Below are 7,373 nucleotides of genomic sequence, written 5' to 3' on the forward strand. Positions count from 1 at the left end.
TTACACGCATGGGGAATGTCATCCTGAATCCTAAGAAGGGATATGCCGACGCCTAACACGCGTCGCCGGTTTAGTCTTTCGCCGTAGAAAAAGACACCAGAAGACCAGTCTGGGGTATTTTATCCCGAAACCTAAGTAGGGATAAAGTCAACACCTAACACGTGTTGCCGGGTAGCCTATTCCCGTAACAATGGCGAAGTCTATGTATTCGACATCATAGCACGAAGTCTAAGAGAATTCATTCTCTTAGCACAACGTTACATGCGAACGGAGTTAGACAATCCGCATGCTAGCCCGACTCAAACGGTAGTCGGTAAAGGCTAATCAAACCCGTTGAAGGCTGGGGGTTAGCCAAAAATCCTAAAGTCAACACCTAACACGTGTCGCCGGGTAGCCTATTCCCGTAACAATGGCGAAGTCTATGTATTCGACATCATAGCACGAAGTCTAAGGGAGTTCATTCCCTTAGCACAACGTTACATGCGGAACGGATTCCGACAATCCGCATGCTAGCCCGACTCAAACGGTAGTCGGTAAAGGCTAATCAAACCCGTTGAAGGCTGGGGGTTAGCCAAAAATCCTAAAGTCAACACCTAACACGTGTCGCCGGGTAGCCTATTCCCGTAACAATGGCGAAGTCTATGTATTCGACATCATAGCACGAAGTCTAAGGGAGTTCATTCCCTTAGCACAACGTTACATGCGGAACGGATTCCGACAATCCGCATGCTAGCCCGACTCAAACGGTAGTCGGTAAAGGCTAATCAAACCCGTTGAAGGCTGGGGGTTAGCCAAAAAATCCTAAAGTCAACACCTAACACGTGTCGCCGGGTAGCCTATTCCCGTAACAATGGCGAAGTCTATGTATTCGACATCATAGCACGAAGTCTAAGGGAGTTCATTCCCTTAGCACAACGTTACATGCGGAACGGATTCCGATAATCCGCATGCTAGCCCGACTCAAACGGTAGTCGGTAAAGGCTAATCAAACCCGTTGAAGGCTGGGGGTTTGCCAAAAATCCTATGAGTATTATGGTCAATCATTTCAAACGTGATGAGGAATCATAATAAAGATAAAGATAAAAACCAATTCCACTAAAGAGAATCAAATGTCAAGGTTTTCAGCAAATAAAATCATACATCAAGCCCATGGCTAAGAATCTGCTGACTGAATTCAGATAACTTCTCGTCATAAGAGCGTCTAAGCTCCTCCTGCAACTCAGCTCTAACAGACTCTTCGTTCGCAGCTAAAGTCCTCACAGCATCCTCCTCTGTCTCAGCCAGTCTCTGCTTCAAGGACTTCAGCTCATCAGATAAAGCAGCATTTGCTTGCTGATTCTGCATCTTTGTGTCTTCCTTCTCACGGAGTTCTCGTCGGAGCTGATCTATCTGAGAATCAAGCTCCTCGAGGAAAGAAGATCTAGTGGCGAAATCAGCCTCAACTCGATCTATGCGGTCCCGCTGCACCTGAATCTCGAGCTCAGCAACCATCCGAGTACTGCGCCATGTCTGTAAGCGAGCATCCAACTCGGCAGCAACGAATGAAGAGGCACCTGTATCCCGGAGCTCATGAAACATCTGAAGCTCACGCTCTAAGCGATCAAGGTCATCAACCATAGCCGTCGCTAGATCCGGACATCCTATGTCCCTAATCAAGTTTATCTTGGAATCGAGGTAGGGCTTAAATTGGCGAAGAGAAAGTCCGTCGTGGAGGAGTTTGCCAATTATAACAGTCAGGGAGGAGAAATAAGAGCGGACTTCTACGCTGATGATGATCTTCTCAGGGTCATCCCCTGATAACAACTCCTTAACGAGGATATGAAGCTGAGAAGGAAGCCCTACACAAAGAAGAGAAGTTCGTCAAAAGCCTCAATGAGGAAATGAACGGCATCGCTCAGCTAATTAAATTATACCTCCTTCCCCTCGAGTCACTGGGGGTGATGGAGATGTAACAACTGTAGCTGCATCGACTGGTGGAGTTGGTCGCACAGCCGGCTCAACATGGTCTTTCTCAACAAAAGCTCCTGTCAAATTCAAAACAGAATTCGCAGAGGCGTTACATTATAGCTGCATTAGTCAAGGTCGACTAGTCCTATAATCAACTCAGCAGGAGGCACATACCTTCAAAGGAACCATCCTCAGGATTGTTAGCAAATGCGGACTCAGGAAACATGTCTCCAGGTAGCTGGTCATCAATCTGAGGTGAGCTATATATGTAGTGCATCATAGGAGTGTCCGCAAACAGGCTTCCCTCGTCAAAATCGTCGATGGAGAAATCTGACATAAAAGAATATAAGTGCCAAAGAATAATGAAGAGACTACAACTAATGGAAATGAGTTACCTCTCACGGGTGCATCAGCCTCTTCGTTTCCAAGGTTCGCCTCCTGCAAATTATCTGAAGGAGCAAGGAGTAGAGGACAGTTAGAGGATACACAAATTCATTAATGTATTATCTAAAGAAATACGCTGTCAGTGATAGATGTACCTTGACTCACAGAATCTGGTCCTACACTGATCTCCTCCCTAATGTCAGCAACCCCTGTAGACTTCTCTACAGGGGGTAGTGGGTCAGACTCATCGGGAGATAAGGGAACAGGATCGGGACTCATCTCATCCTCCCCACGCACTCCTATATAGAAATGGAAAAGCATGAGTCAATGTTCAGAATAACCAAGAAAATGGTTCAAAGAGTAGACGTTACCTCTGTCACTAATAGGGTCATCTCCAGCCAGATCCATGTCAGATGCTCGTGAAGCTACACGAGGTTTGCGGGCCAATCTCTTCCGCCTAGCAATAGGGATCGAAGGTCTCGCCTGAGGAGGAGGACGGAAATCTTCATCCTGATCAACTGTGGTATCTGGAACATCAAACCATAGTCAGTTTCAACACTTCTGGAAGATAGAAGAAAAAGATGAAGTGCAAACCTCGCTCGGAAAAGTCATCGTAATCTTCGGGATCCCCGCCCGAAGCCTCGTCTGTGGAATGGAATGTCCTCTGTCCCTCTTCGTCAATCCGACGAGTCTTGTTCCGTATCCTCTGTGCCCGGGCGTTTTCCCGAATCCTGCGGGAATCAACCTGGGAAGCTGCCTCAGCCTCTAACTCTGCGATTGGCTTCACAGGGATAGTCTTGTTGGCTGCTAACAACCATTTGCAGCTCAAGAAAGTAAGGTTCAACTGCCGGTCAGCACTCGGGAGACTAAATCTAACACCAGTACAGCCAGTCACGGTCCACAACCAAGCGCGGAGACCGTCTATCAAACCACTATGAGTACGAAGCTGCTGACGAGGATTCCCAATGTAAAGCTGGTCATAGCCAAACTGGCGAGCGAATCGGCACGGTAGATATGGTTCGATGAAGCACTGATCCCTCACCCGGAAAGTCAGATAGCCGGGCCTAATATTCACTAGCCAGTTGAAGCAGCCGATGTCTAAATAAGTCCGGTACTCTCTAGGCCTCTCATCATCTATCAAGCATTCACCATATCGACCGGAGAACTGCGGAAAACAAGTAGAGAATGCCCAACACTTATGGACCTGCAACTGCTGTCTGACATCAGAAAATCCGCGGCCCTCCCACCTGCCATTCTCAAGCAACTGTAGCAGGGGAACAGAATGGTCTGTGGCGTTCGGCACCGACATCATATCCGAGCGATGAAGGACAAACCAGGCCATCAGATAAGCGTACGGGAGCTCCACCTTAAGCGTGGGAATCTGACCTGGTAAATCGGTCTCCTTCCGTGTGAACGCACTGGAAAGCTGTCGAAGTCCTCGGTGAATATTAGCCACCATCACCGGAAGAAGTGAGAGTTCCTTCTTATAGGCGAGCTGAACTGCTGGGTAAAGTACCTCCAAGGGCAAGGCGTCGCCAGACTGATATGGAACCACGCACTTTTTCAACCAGATAGCAAGAAAGCCAGCAAGAAGTGTCATTGGTCGAATTGGTGCGGTAGCGTGCCACAAGAATGACTTGAACTTGGTCTTCGCAGGAAAGCCACCCTCAGGACCGCCGGTGGTGTAAGATTGAGCGCCGATCTTCTTCAGTAGACTGTTCACCTCTGAAGGAGTGAATGGGGCCAGCTCACAAATATCCTCGCCATGAGTGCTCTCCAGATTCTTGAACAAGTAGTTCGCAAATTGTTTCAGACTCACACATACCTTGGTCCTCTTTGCTAAGGGCTCCGACTGTGCCAAAGCAATATGGTAATGACAAGTGAGGTCCCATAGAGTCTCATAACGGTCAGGCATGCGATCTTTTAATTGGCTCAACTCATGACTGGAAGGAAAGTACTCCTGGTATAGCATCTGTCCCATGGACAAGCCAGAAATCCTGTGCATCTCGTGAAGAGCCAAGCCTAACTCCCCCTGCCGGGTCAGAAAAGTGTTCGAGTCTGGATTATATAGCTCGAACAAAGCACAGAAATGTCTCAAACTGATAGGCAAGCCATACACGGTGGCACGAACGGCTGCATACAAACCGCAAGCATGCAACTCCTCGCCCCATCGGCTCAAGACGTATGTCGTCATGCGGCTCCACCAAGACTTGTCCGAAGAGTGGACCCAACCGTAAAACCTGTGACGTGTCGCTGGCATCTCCCGTCCCAGAACAGCGAGACGATTCCTCAAGGTGGAAGCGGTAGCAAGGAACTCGTTACGTGGTGGTTCGTCCAGCCCCAATACACCAGGACGCAATCCGGTAACACGACTTCTGCACGAACCAGGAACCGCCGAATGAGTGATATAGCCGCAATGGACACTCATATGATCCTCTGTCAAGCGCCACGACATCTCCCGTGTCACAGCCTGACATCTGAGCTCAGTCAATGAACGATGCCGAGGAATCTCCGGCAAGTATATGAAGCCATTGCCGGTCTTGTGAAGCCAATGCTCAGCACCAATGAATACGGCTTCTGGGTCATCGACAGAATCACCAAATAGGAAATCGCTCTTTCGAAGAGGCTGAGTAGAGCTGGCGTCCTTCACAAAAGGCGCATCTGTGATTAGCTGGCGAATAGCTCGATGACCACCTTCCCTCACCACTTGGGCAACCTCAGTCGACGTGTCCGAAGCAAACTGAGGGGTAGCTGGAATAGGGGAAGGATCGTTGGAGTTCGAATAATGCTCGCCACGCCGTCCATATATTGCGTGGGACGGGAATGATCCAGAAGGGTACCCCACTGCAAAATAGACAGTTAAACACTGGTTAGTCTCGATTATAAAAGGAAATTGAACTCATCTTACAAATAGCTAAGATAGAGTCATTGCCTTATAAAGGGTGAGACGATTTGGCCACATTGTGCAATCACAAAACAGGGTATGTCGACAACATATCCCTGCCTTATAAAACGCAATGTAGTGTCAAATCGCCCCCTTTAATTTTGAGATATGGTTTTGACCAAGCAAAACATATCTTTGAAGCGTCGATCCTCACCAAGGAGAATCAAGGCTCTTCCCGATTGCCTCGCCAAGGAGAACAACGTGGGGTTTAAAAAAGGGTCAATTTACAAATTTATAAGAAAAAAGGGTTTATTTGCAAAAAGTAGCTCACCAGCATAAGAGGGAGGCGCGCCATCAACCGACATGGCAGGGGAACGACCTCTCGAGGCGCGAGACATGACGGCCTGCAAAATAACTCAAAGGGTTAGATTCAAAAAATAATTTCAGCCCTAATTTTTGCATAAAAACCCCTCAAAATTGCATTTTTACCCCCCTGAAAGATTAGCTCGAGGCATCAAATCACACCCTCAACCCTCACATATAACCCCACAAATGCATGAATTAAATTGAGCATGAAAAAGATCCAAATTGTGGAAGATTTACCTGAAGAAAGGCTCGAGATCCAACGAAGATGAGACCTTTTAGGAAACTTTCACCACGTGCTCGAGGGGTCTGAGAGGAATTCTAAAAAATGATTTTTTGAAGGATCTCTCAGTCAAAGATCAAAAGGAAACCCAGATCTCGGATAAATATCAAAGTTTCGAGGAGAAAAGACGCTCGAGGGAAGAGAAAACTCAAAAAGGAGGAAGAGGGGGGGGCCGGCCCTAGAAGAGAGGAGGAAGAGAAGAAAAAAGAAGCCAAAAAACCCTCTTTTATAGCCTTAAACCAGATCTGGCTGAACCAGACCAGACCAGACTGAACCAGACCAAGCCAAATTGGACCAGACTGAGCCAGAATGAGCCAAATTGAGCCAGAATGAGCCCAATTGAACCAGATTGAACCTGGCTGGACTAGACCAGACCAGAGTGAGCCAGAATAGGCCAGATTGAACCAGATTGAGTTAGATTGGACCAGTTTGGGTCAATTTCGAACCAGTTTGAACCAAATTCGAACCAGAATTCAAATTGGAGCTAAATTAAGCATCGAAACGAATTCAGATCAATCAATGGTTCGATCCCTCACCTAGTTAACCCCTCTCCCACATATTGGGAAGGGTCAGAAAGATTTTGAGCCCAAATACTGCCTTTTTTGAGACATCTTTGGACCGGTTCTGATCATTTGAGCACGGAAATACTCCAATAAGGTATACGAGTATAAACTATTTCCTATTGTTGTTGAGAAGTTCCTGGAGAATATTTTTCTAAAAATATTCTTAAGGATAACTCAATAACACGACGTCGGACAACGTGTCACAAGTGAGGATTCAACACCGACAATCGAGCGTTAGTTGCACGTCGAACCAACCAACACGAGTTAAAGATTGAAAAAATCAGGAATCGACTTCAAAGTTCAAATTCCAACAACGGTCAGACAATAAATGCAGCACCGGAACCCCTACAGGCATTCTACAAAGCACTGAATGGCCCGAAGGATTGAAGGAATACAGAACAAAAGTCATTTCCAGGTCCCGTTACACCGACAAAGGGTAGGGGCAATCATATCCAAAGCATTCCAGACTCTTCTATAAAAGAACGAGGCTGAAAAGCTTTGGAGGGGGTATCTGTAGGCGTATAAAACTGCTTATAGGTCCCTTGACACAGCTCGGCGCGATGATTCGACAAATCGACGAACGTTCAAGCAACGAAACGAACTAAAGAGGCTACAAAGCTAACGAACTGCATGTGAACAACGTTAGTGGTTCGGGGAGTCGACGGGTCTTCCAACAAAGTGGATTTGAACTCAAACACCGACTGAGTTTACTGCCAAATCCGGAATCAAGTCAACAAATCAACAAAACAACCGAACAACGGACAAAACAACCGGAAACAACGGAAAACGACAAAACCAGCGCACCTGGGGGAACTCGGCCCGAACCGAACCACCCTAAGGTGGCTCGGCCCAAGCCGAGCCACCCTAGGGTGGCTCGGGGGCCGAGCAGCCACCTCAGGGTGGCTCGGCATGAGCCGAGCCACCCTCAGGTGGCCCGACTCCCCCCCCT

The sequence above is a fragment of the Asparagus officinalis genome, chromosome 5 (genome assembly GCF_001876935.1).
Source record: "Asparagus officinalis chromosome 5, Aspof.V1, whole genome shotgun sequence".
Lineage (NCBI taxonomy): Eukaryota > Viridiplantae > Streptophyta > Magnoliopsida > Asparagales > Asparagaceae > Asparagus > Asparagus officinalis.